The sequence below is a fragment of the Helianthus annuus genome, chromosome 15 (genome assembly GCF_002127325.2).
Source record: "Helianthus annuus cultivar XRQ/B chromosome 15, HanXRQr2.0-SUNRISE, whole genome shotgun sequence".
Lineage (NCBI taxonomy): Eukaryota > Viridiplantae > Streptophyta > Magnoliopsida > Asterales > Asteraceae > Helianthus > Helianthus annuus.
This window is the reverse complement of record NC_035447.2, coordinates 4143998-4155988: the sequence shown is the minus strand read 5'-3', so window position 1 is coordinate 4155988 and position 11991 is coordinate 4143998. Positions and strand designations below refer to the sequence as shown.

General features: G+C 35.6%; 2 long non-coding RNA genes across 3 annotated transcripts; both read right to left on the bottom strand.

Moving 5' to 3' along the window:
• Positions 1-103: 103 nt before the first annotated feature.
• LOC118487342 lies at positions 104-1671 on the bottom strand. Of its 2 annotated transcripts, none has more exons than XR_004881442.1 (3): positions 1014-1671; positions 608-922; positions 104-514 (listed from the first exon to the last, which is right to left on the bottom strand). It is a non-coding gene; the product is annotated as an uncharacterized LOC118487342 (long non-coding RNA). The 2 variants fall into 2 exon arrangements; XR_004881441.1 differs by having other exon boundaries at positions 608-919.
• Positions 1672-3719: 2048 nt separating this feature from the next.
• LOC118487341 lies at positions 3720-5254 on the bottom strand. Its single transcript, XR_004881440.1, has 4 exons — positions 4859-5254; positions 4691-4786; positions 4225-4571; positions 3720-4130 (listed from the first exon to the last, which is right to left on the bottom strand). It is a non-coding gene; the product is annotated as an uncharacterized LOC118487341 (long non-coding RNA).
• Positions 5255-11991: the final 6737 nt, after the last annotated feature.

The window sequence follows — 11991 nt, the reverse complement described above, 5'->3', positions numbered from 1 at the left end:
AAGGTTAGAAGCAGCCAAATAAAAACTGTCTAAAGAATGAACAGTAAGGTTACTTACTCGAGAAGCGTTGCTGTTTCTTGCTGCAAGCTTATCTCTGCAATGACAGACTGTACAAAATCAAACAGTTAATTGCTGCACATAACGACAGGTATATATTTTCTGAGCCATGCTATTATTGACTTAAAACAAATAAAAACGTACCTGAGCAAAAGCTGTTCGAAGCGATGACCTAATGTACGTATCAGTCCGACTTCGCGCCACATCGATGATTTGTAAGCCGTGTGAATTCATTCAACCTCCGCCTCCGCCGGAGTCAGTAGCATCGCCAACACCACCAGTAGACCGAAATGCTGGTTGGAGTGACAAAATGGTTGAAAAGTTCGATTTTTTTTTTCACTTAAACTCACTGGTTGCCAGGAAAACTATGAAACTTCAATCAAAAGTCATCAAAACACGTCCTTTCGGCTCTTATACTGCCACCCGGCTCCATCTCCTACGCTGGCTCTGGCCGTCGCTGCTGACACAAATATCTCATTTCTGTTTTAATATAACTCAGGGACTAAAATGGCATTTCATCCTTAAAATAAAATAACAAATAAAAACGTACCTGAGCAAAAGCTGTTCGAAGCGATGACCTAATGTACGTATCAGTCCGCCTTCGTGCCACATCGATGATTTGTAAGCCGTGTGAATACATTCAACCTCCGCCTCCGCCGGAGTCAGTAGCATCGCCAACACCACCAGTAGACCGAAATGCTGGTTGGAGTGACAAAATGGTTGAAAAGTTCGATTTTTTTTTCACTTAAACTCACTGGTTGTCGGAAAAACTATGAAACCTCAATCAAAAGTCATCAAAACACGTCCTTTCGGCTCTTATACTGCCACCCGGCTCCATCTCCTACGCTGGCTCTGGCTGTCGCTGCTGACACAAATATCTCATTTCTGTTTTAATATAACTCAGGGACTAAAATGGCATTTTACCCTTAAAAATAAAATAAGAAATAAAAACGTACCTGAGCAAAAGCTGTTCGAAGCGATGACCTAATGTACGTATCAGTCCGACTCCGCGCCACATCGGTATCATTTTTCCGTCTTCGGCCAGACCTTTGTTAACAGCTGGGACAGGGGCTGTTTTGGTGGCATTTTGTTGACTCGAACCAGCTTTTACATGGCTGCCTTGGACGGCTCTAGTGTAATTAAACCCAACTGTTTTCGGAGCAATTTTAGGGGCCTGATTAGCAGCTTTCTTCAACCCCTTTGAAGGGTGCTGCTGGTCAACGTTAAGACCTGAAGCTAATAATTATTCAAATATTTCAGCTCTGAAGCTGATAATTAGTGTGTTCGACGTACTAAAATATTGAAAGAGTCAATATTGAACATAGTTATTAATAGCGAATAGTGGACAATAGCGACACGCTACCTATACGCTACGTAGCGATAGCGATGAAATAGCGGGCGCTATTTTATGTTTAGCGACACACTTGGAAAAAATTTTAGAAATAATTATATGTATATTATATCCAAATAAGCTGTGTTATATGATGTTTTATAGGTATGATTTTAAAAAAACTAAAATCCTGCTATTTTACACTTATAAAATCCCGCTATTTGTATTAAAGCACGGGAAAAAACAAAAAAAACCCTAAGAGCCCGTTATTTGCTTGCTGTGGAGCCGCCAAAATTAAATGGCGACACATGAGTGATACGCTACGCTATTCGCTATAGCGCTCGCTTTGAGCGCTATCAATAACTATGATATTGAAATCAACTCTGAAGCTGATAATTAGTGGTACAACGCTCATTGCCGACATTATCCTGAGTGTAAAGGTCCAAGGCTTCACCAATGATGTCATTGTTTCTAATACTCGCATCAAAATCTAACACCGAGAACCGGGTTGGTTCCGTATTATCAATGCCCAACGCAGCAAACCTGTTCGAGATCGCCAGACCTTTGTTAACAGCTGGGACAGGGGCTGTTTTGGTGGCATTTTGTTGACTCGAACCAGCTTTTACATGGCTGCCTTGGACGGCTCTGGTGTAATTAAACCCAACTGTTTTCGGAGCAATTTTAGGGGCCTGATTAGCAGCTTTCTTCAACCCCTTTGAAGGGTGCTGCTGGTCAACGTTAAGACCTGAAGCTGATAATTATTCAAATATTTCAGCTCTGAAGCTGATAATTAGTGTGTTCGACGTACTAAAATATTGAAAGAGTCAATATTGAACATAGTTATTAATAGCGAATAGTGGACAATAGCGACACGCTACCTATACGCTACGTAGCGATAGCGATGAAATAGCGGGCGCTATTTTATGTTTAGCGACACACTTGGAAAAAATTTTAGAAATATTTATATGTATATTATATCTAAATAAGCTGTGTTATATGATGTTTTATACGTATGCTTTAAAAAAACTAAAATCCTGCTATTTTACACTTATAAAATCCCGCTATTTGTATTAAAGCACGGAAAAAACAAAAAAAAAACCCTAAGAGCCCGTTTTTTGCTTGCTGTGGAGCCGCCAAAATTAAATAGCGACACATGAGTGATACGCTACGCTATTCGCTATAGCGCTCGCTATGAGCGCTATCAATAACTATGATATTGAAATCAACTCTGAAGCTGGTATTAATAGCGAATAGTGGACAATAGCGACACGCTACCTATACGCTACGTAGCGATAGCGATGAAATAGCGGGCGCTATTTTATGTTTAGCGACACACTTGGAAAAAATTTTAGAAATATTTATATGTATATTATATCTAAATAAGCTGTGTTATATGATGTTTTATACGTATGCTTTAAAAAAACTAAAATCCTGCTATTTTACACTTATAAAATCCCGCTATTTGTATTAAAGCACGGAAAAAACAAAAAAAAAACCCTAAGAGCCCGTTTTTTGCTTGCTGTGGAGCCGCCAAAATTAAATAGCGACACATGAGTGATACGCTACGCTATTCGCTATAGCGCTCGCTATGAGCGCTATCAATAACTATGATATTGAAATCAACTCTGAAGCTGGTACGAAAGAGTCAATATTTGACTTAAAAGAAGTTGCAGCACTCAGTACTATACCAGGAGGTCTGCCTGGGTCATCCATACTCTTTCGAGTCATAACGCGAACATGATCAGCCCAATTCCCAGACAAAGTTGTCCATGTATGTGCGGTTGAAGCTCCAAAACCGCTGCAAAAGCTCAGAACCATTCTCTCAGCCAGGTTCAACATACTCTTTCTCCCTTCTGGAGTGGTTATAACTGTGAAATGAAACAAACCCTTTGTTAAATAATCATGTATTTATCAAATATATTCGTATTATATGTGTTAATCAGACTACTATTAAGGTAGAAATCCTAACTATTACTTTGTTAATACTTACCTCCAGCATCTCCTGAAGGAATGTTGTTAGCCATTACGCTTGCAAGCCGTTCACATCGCCTATCTAAAGTTGCCACCCATCGCTTTGCCCCAAACGCCAGACCAGAGTTCACCAGTAACTAATAGATATTGTGAACAGCTCTATCATCAAATTCAACATGTTCAACCCATGTTACCTACAAAATCAAACAGTTAATTGCTGCACATAAAATAGCGCCCGCTATTTCATCGCTATCGCTACGTAGCGTATAGGTAGCGTGTCGCTATTGTCCACTATTCGCTATTAATACCAGCTTCAGAGTTGATTGTAAACCAAAAATCAAACAATTAATTGCTGCAATGACAGACTGTACAAAATCAAACAGTTAATTGCTGCACATAACGACAGGTATATATTTTCTGAGCCATGCTATTATTGACTTAAAACAAATAAAAACGTACCTGAGCAAAAGCTGTTCGAAGCGATGACCTAATGTACGTATCAGTCCGACTTCGCGCCACATCGATGATTTGTAAGCCGTGTGAATTCATTCAACCTCCGCCTCCGCCGGAGTCAGTAGCATCGCCAACACCACCAGTAGACCGAAATGCTGGTTGGAGTGACAAAATGGTTGAAAAGTTCGATTTTTTTTTTCACTTAAACTCACTGGTTGCCAGAAAAACTATGAAACTTCAATCAAAAGTCATCAAAACACGTCCTTTCGGCTCTTATACTGCCACCCGGCTCCATCTCCTACGCTGGCTCTGGCCGTCGCTGCTGACACAAATATCTCATTTCTGTTTTAATATAACTCAGGGACTAAAATGGCATTTCATCCTTAAAAATAAAATAACAAATAAAAACGTACCTGAGCAAAAGCTGTTCGAAGCGATGACCTAATGTACGTATCAGTCCGCCTTCGCGCCACATCGATGATTTGTAAGCCGTGTGAATACATTCAACCTCCGCCCCCGCCGGAGTCAGTAGCATCGCCAACACCACCAGTAGACCGAAATGCTGGTTGGAGTGACAAAATGGTTGAAAAGTTCGATTTTTTTTTTCACTTAAACTCACTGGTTGTCGGAAAAACTATGAAACCTCAATCAAAAGTCATCAAAACACGTCCTTTCGGCTCTTATACTGCCACCCGGCTCCATCTCCTACGCTGGCTCTGGCCGTCACTGCTGATTTTCACACAGACATTTCATCGAGCACCTTGTATGCAAAATTTGAAAGACAATCAAACAATGCAAAGTGACACTCAATTTAGCCCCATAAGCATAAGTTTATAAAACAAATCAGTAAATAAAACATCTCTGAAGCGCATAACGAACCTGTATATAAAATCTGAAAGGAGCTTCAATCGCAACAAAAGCTTCGCTACAACACATCGTTCGTCAACAGTCTCTTTCATAACAACCATAGGGACACTGAAAGGTATCCCTTGAATTTAAAAGAAATAAATGTAACGTTTTACAAATACTAAGTTAAATCAACCTTACCGTTTACTCATTTTTGTTTCAATGGCATCAGCATCCACTGCAATTCCAAAGTACGCCAAGACAGGGTGCAATGATACGTGCGGGAAGGTGACGATTCCATACCCTTTTGGAATTGGTGCGGATTGTTCTCTCAATCAATGGTACATCGTTGATTGCAACAACTCCACACCATATCTGTCTGCAGTCAGCCACCTAGAAGTCTTGGGGGTAGACTTAGAAGATCAGATAGTCACTGTTAGTATGCCCAATGAGTATCGATCTGGGTAAGAGGCCCTTCTTGATTGATTATTAGGGACATTGAAAGCTAGTGTGGTGATTTGGGTGGGTTTGAGAGAGCGATAGGGACCAGAGAAATATGAAAGGTCAATCCTTATTTTGAATAAACATTTTATATAATCATAACTAATCACCATCAATTATCATGAATTATAATCCTTAAACACCAATCATTATTAAATTAGTGGAGAGATAGAAGAACCCAATTTATAACAGCCATTAATTTTTGGTTTTAAAATTGAACTTATAACTAAACTTTAGAATATATATAGATATAGATTTTGAGGAAGCACGTGTCCACCTCGTAATATGAGTGCTAGTGTGCTATCAAACAAAACCTAAAAAGAATTTATCAAAGATTCATGTATAAATTAAAGTATACGTTTGCAAAACTTAGGTTGCCAGGATTACCTAATTAATCTTAGGTTTAACATTAGTGTCACCCTTATCCTTGAAGGATAATAACGTACTCCACTTCTAGTGACTTCCCATGAAACCTGTTTTTTTTTTTAATTAATTTGACGACTTTTTTTTTTTTTTTTTTTAAAAAAAAAAAAAAAAAAAAAAAAAAAAAAAATGAATTTAATTAAAAGTTATTTAAAGTTTATATTATAACTTTAGTCATCTAATATTGTTGCTATTAATGAAGTAGTAAATGTGTGCAATTTGGTAACGTAACACAATAAACATTATAAACTTTTATTATTCCAAATTTCAGGATAAACGTATATAAGTCACTATCACAAATCAAGAATATGAGAACCTTTATAAACAAATCCAACAAGTAATACTTTTACATCAATATAACCTAAAATTAAAATTTGTTCTAACTAAATTTTGTGGATGGTTATGGTGGTATGAACATATTATGAATTGGGTCCTAATATGTAAAAAAATCACATGGTAATATATATATATATATATATATATATATATATATATATTTGTCTTTATTACTAAGGCTTAGTGATATACATGTGGGAAGTGGGAAGGGTCACGGACATTGGGGTGGCTTGTGAGCGGTTGCGGGGAACACTACGCCCCTCCTTACATCCCATAAGCTTTTAGGGTCGCGTGACATATATTCGGCGTGTCCCGCGTTGACTTTTTTTTATCTTAATTTTGAGGGTTTTAGACCGTTGTGTTAAATGTTAAAGATGATTTTTAAAAACCTATTTATACAACAAATATATCTATATTTTTCACAGCCTGCACTAACTCCTTTTCATTTTTTATATAGTGTCCTACTTTTCACACATCCCCTTTTTAAATTTTATACTTCAACATGAATTTCTTATAATCATCAGGCGAAATCAATAATTTTTTTTTTTTTTTTTTTTGCCAACACAATAATGGAAATGGAACAAATTATATTGAATGGAGGAAATACTTACAACCACAAATAAGAAAAGCCCGGTTAAATAGAGATCATGAAGGTGCACGCAAACGTTTGGTGGTCGGCTACCTTGTCAAAAACCATGTGCACATCGACGAACAATTTAGACACCAGTTTCAAATGAGTTGTCGTCAACTATTCCAAAGAATAGCTAATGACTGGTGGGGATTTCGAAGAAACTGATAACGTACAACTTTCATGTGGATATGGTGGAACATATATAGCAATTTTGGTATGTGGATGAAGACTAGATATTCGTTTTTAGCTTGAATATATTTTAGTTCCTAGGAATGTAGTTTAGTTTTCTTTAATATTAATTAAGTTTTTTTATTAGAAATTGTGATTTATATAATATTATGTTATTTGTTTTTTAATATTACGTATTTTATTTTAGTTAAAAGTTAACAAGAATTGGCTGTAAATCACTCATATCAACTTCTTCTTTACTAATTACTTTGAATTACTTCAATGATAAATTATAATCAAGTAGTTATAGTTATAGCTTACAAAACAAAAGGTTAGTCAATTTTAGTGTATTAGTTTGGACTTCGGACTTATTTATTGTTCGATCTGATTTATGTATTTTAAGTTACTTAATAAAGTTGAAAATTAGTATATTATATACGTTGGTTTTATATATGTTAGAAACAACTGAATAATTCTGTTAGAAACAAAATGTATTATAGAGAACCCTAAAAATAAATTAAGAGAAATTGGCACTTTCAGTTTCCGTATATTCAGGGGAAAAAATGCTAAAAATAGAAAGCCTAATTGGCTTTTAGGTTCCTAGATCCATTTACTGTCGGTTTATGGCAGGCAAAGCAACAAAATCTACTTGTCTTAATATGGAACTATTTGCAGGTCGTTTATTTTCCATTTTAACTAGGTGTTTATAAAAATAAATTTAAACTAGCAATAAAACCCGCCCGCGTTGCGGTGCGATACATCGTAAACATCAAATAGATTAGTCCAAACGTTATCTGATGCATTAACCATATGAAAACACGTGTTTCAACGTATTTGATTGAACTCAACGTTACCTATATAAGCATTGCAATTTGATCAAACACAAATTAAGTAAATCAAATTTATACCCAACAATCATAACCTATTATATGTGACCCGAGTCATACATAGAAAATGTAACGGGTATAACGGAAAAGCTGACACGTATAATCAAAAGAGATGAATTAGAGCTTCTGAAAAAATAGAAAAAAGGAAACCTTAATTTGACTCCACACGATTTGAAAACAAAATTTATAAAACATCACCTCGCTCGTCTCCCAGAAAAGTTTACGTCGAAACATACACCAACTCAAATTTATACCGAAACGTACATAAAAATATGCACGTAAAAATGTTTTTTTAAGCGAAAACATATTATATTTGACCTAACTCGTTTCCAGAAAAAGTTTACGTCAACAGGTAGAGAAAATCAAATTTATATAGGCACGTACATCAAACTATGCAAGTGAAAAAATTAGTTTTTCTTAAGTAAAGGAGGTATAACGGTAAACTCGAAACAAATTATTAGTAAAAAAAAAACTTAATAGGTTAAATACGTTAGTAAAATTGTGCCAAGTAGCACTAATGCCAAACCATTGCCAACGAACACCAACATCAGAAGAGCTTGTAAAAATAAAACAAATAAATAAGTAAAAAATAACACCGTACAAAAAACATACGTAAAATCGTTGAACCACGCACCCCAGTCGCGGCGTGTTAATGCGAAGAAATTATATAGAAACGTAAAACGTAAAAAAATAACTAAGTCGATCTAGGATTCGTGCGTTGCGATGAACTTTTCAAACGTGGGAAAAATAGACGCGCTGCGACTGGACTGTCAAACAGAGAAAACAGACGAAAAAACGTTGCACCCTACACGCACGTTGTTGCGTGTTGACTCGCAAAATTTAGAACGAAACGTAAAATGAAAAACTTGCGAAAGATAAAAAGTATAAGGGACCAAAGTTGAAAATAAGAAAAGTGTTAGGGTTAAATTGAAAAGTTGAAAAACTTTGGGTTAAAACTAAAAATGTCAAAGGGTTTAAAATGAGAAACATAAAAACCTTTGGGTTAAAACTTAAAAATGCAATTTTTTTAAAAAACACCCAATACACATCTTACAACCATCAAAGCAACAAAAATTTGCTAATTTATAGTTTGGAAATATATCATTGGTAAGAATTAATTATGTCATGTCGACTAATAAACAAACATATATATTTTTCATATTCAATAACTAGTGATAATTCCCGCGAATTTCGCGGTGTTGAAAATTGATATGTTTCTTACTTTTAGAAAAAAAAATTACGTTACTGATCGTAAAGAAACTGTACTCATGAACTTATTATGGAAATCTGAAGTTGAAGATTAAAATAAAACGAAGCATCGTACTATAGATAAGTAATTATATAAGTTTACAAATTAAAAAATATAGAGAACAAATTATGTTGTTGAAGTTGCTCGAGCCTGCAAAACAAAACAAAAAATTATTATATCTAAAAATAAATATAAAACTTAAATTAAAAACAGAAACAACAAAAAGAGTATTCATTAAATCTACATAATATATAGGCAAATTGGAAAATAATAATCTCACCATTGTGAAACTGGCCAATAGTAATCCCAAGTCAGGAATTAGCCATTAATAATCTCACCTCGTCCATTTTTGGCCAAAAATCCTTCAAATGCTGACGTGGCTTATACAAAAAAATTAACTGTGGAGTATTTTTGGCCAAAAATGGACGAGGTGGGATTATTAGTGGCTAATTCCTGACTTGGGATTATTATTGGCCAATTTCACAATGGTGGGATTATTATTTTCCAATTTGCCTAATATATATTGTTTTTTACATTCATGACCAATCAAAATAAAGCAAAATAGTAATCTGGATATTAAAATAGGATACACGTTCGTCCGACTATCCGTGTCGGGACCTACAGAGTCTCTGACCACTTTTATGCCATGCAGCAGAACCATTTTTTCTGCAAAATAAAAATAAAAAAATTAATTGAATATAAGAAATACTCATTCATGACTCGTTTATGACAATATATGTTCACTAACACATGTTTTTTTCTTAATTTATAATTTCTTTTAAAAAATAAAAATAATAGTTTAAAAAATCTACTTAAATATCATAAATACCTAAAAGTATTTACTATTTTTCGCACCTCTCACTTTCAATTTTCATATTGCCTATATTTATCTTCAAAGTTTTTCTAAAGGGATTCATCATCATGGTCCCAACATCATCTTCATCATCCGAGACTAGACTAGCCGATGACATTTTCATGGGTGCGGTTGTAGGTATGGTCTAATTAATTAAAGTTCATCATGCGAAAGTTTCTTATCCGCTAACTAGAAGAGCTCGACTTAACCAAATCTTGAGGATGCTAACGATCGTCCGGTGCGTGATTATTTATGAGATGAACTCGTATATGGTGATGAATTGTTTAGGTGTCGTTTTCTCATGAGTCGACAATTGTTTTTACAAGTAGTTAACGATTTGGAGTGAGAGGTGCCACATTATGATCAATGGTGTTATGCAAGAGGTAGTCAGGGCTTTACCCTTTCTTGGAAAAAGATTTGTTTAAAAAACTATAAAATAAGGGGACTTTAATATGCAAAAGTTGAGTTGTGAGATTTTTGTGAAAAAAACGATGTTAATTTTTTGAGGTACTTGTCCATGAAAAATTTGTAACATTTGACTGCTATTAGGGTTATAACTTATAGAAATTTGAATATGGGTGTATTTTAAACGAGCCAGCAAGCGAGGTTACCTTGTCTCAAGTTTAGCTCATTTACAAACCTCGCCAACTCGGCTTAGCTCTTTACAAACGAGCCGATCTCAAGTGAGCTTTTTTCCGAAACGAGACACAAGTTTTTAATTAGCCCTATCTACAATTAAGTTGAAATCCTAAATCCAAAGATTTGCTTTGTTTGTGGGGTCTAATTTTGTGATTGTTTAGTTCTGATTGCTAATTTTACAATAGGTTGTAAATTTTCATCGTGAAGAAACACAGAACTAATTTTAGAGTTAATTAGTTTGGTTTATGTTCCTTTCATAGTGGTTAATCTTCTTAAGGCTTTTCTGAGCTCCAATTTGGCTTGATGATCCTGCAAAACAGAACACCGTTAGCTCGTTAAGAGGGAAATATGGGGGTTTCCCTCTTAACCAGACTCCGGTGTGAGAATAAGTAACTGTTTTGAGGAGATAATTGTGTGTTAAGAGTGAGAGTAGAGGGTCGAGAATGAATTAACCTGTGCATGAAGGTCCCTATTTATAGCCGGATAGGTGTAAGAGGAGTTGGGCTGATGGGCCTTGGGCCGGAAGGCAACAACTTAGAGGATATGCTCTTTGTCTTACTGGTGTCGACCGTTAGTGTCTTCTAGAAGATATCCGGTGTTGGCGCACCGTGATTGGAGCCACGTGTCCCTATTGTCGGCCTTGTTGTCCCTCTGCCATCAGCAGGTGAATGGAGATCGTGGGGCAGTTGTCGCCGCCCTATGATTGGTGCCACCTAGGCGTCCTTGTGTACTTACTGTCTCCTGCACGTCAGACGATCATGGAGCACGATAGAGCAGGGCCTGATGGACACTGATTGGCTCTTTGGTCTGCCACTTGTACCTTGTGTACTTTCTTGCGCGACCCTTGCTGAGCATGTAATTAGCCCGCGCAGGGGTATGTGTGCTGAGAGCTTTTTACTCAGAATGCTAAGTGCTGAAACTAGTGTTCTTTCTTGTTTGGGCCTCGCGCGAGATCAGTCTTTAGTGAAGTATACCGTGCGAGGTTAAAATTGATCAGCTTGCTGAATAAAGAGTATAATCTCACGCGCGACCTGAAAGAATATTTGCACGGCTTTTTGGGACCATACCCCTTCACATCGCTTTAGTCTTTTTCATTTTTGTTTTTGTTTTGTTTTGTTTTTATTTGATTTGATGCTTATCATTTTAATAGTATCACATATAATAACATGATTACAAATAGTAAGCTCTTATAGGGTATGTGAAAAGTGCTATATTCCCAATAAAGTAAGAATGACTTTAAATGTAGACAAGTGGGTGTAGGCAAGCACTAGTTCGAAGTATTTGGTTCTCTAAAAGGACCGTCAACTCAAAAAGTTTGACTAGAGTTCCCACTTGTATTTGATACAATATTTGAGTTTTTTAAGAAGTTACATCTTAAATATATAAAATAAAATTATTATAGAGAGAAATATATTTCTAAAAATACAGAATATAAAATGAGTTAATAACATAGATAGTCTTTGTGGTTTATCGAAAGTAACACCTTTAAGTAGTAATTTTCTTTTTTTGTAACAGGTTCAGATTCTATGGTTTCGATTTTGTAATACCTTTGAGTATTAAGGCTAACCATCGTTAATTCTTTAGTTAAATCAGTACAAAATGACTAAAATAACCTTATGTAATTTTCTGTAAGTATTTAAAGGTGTT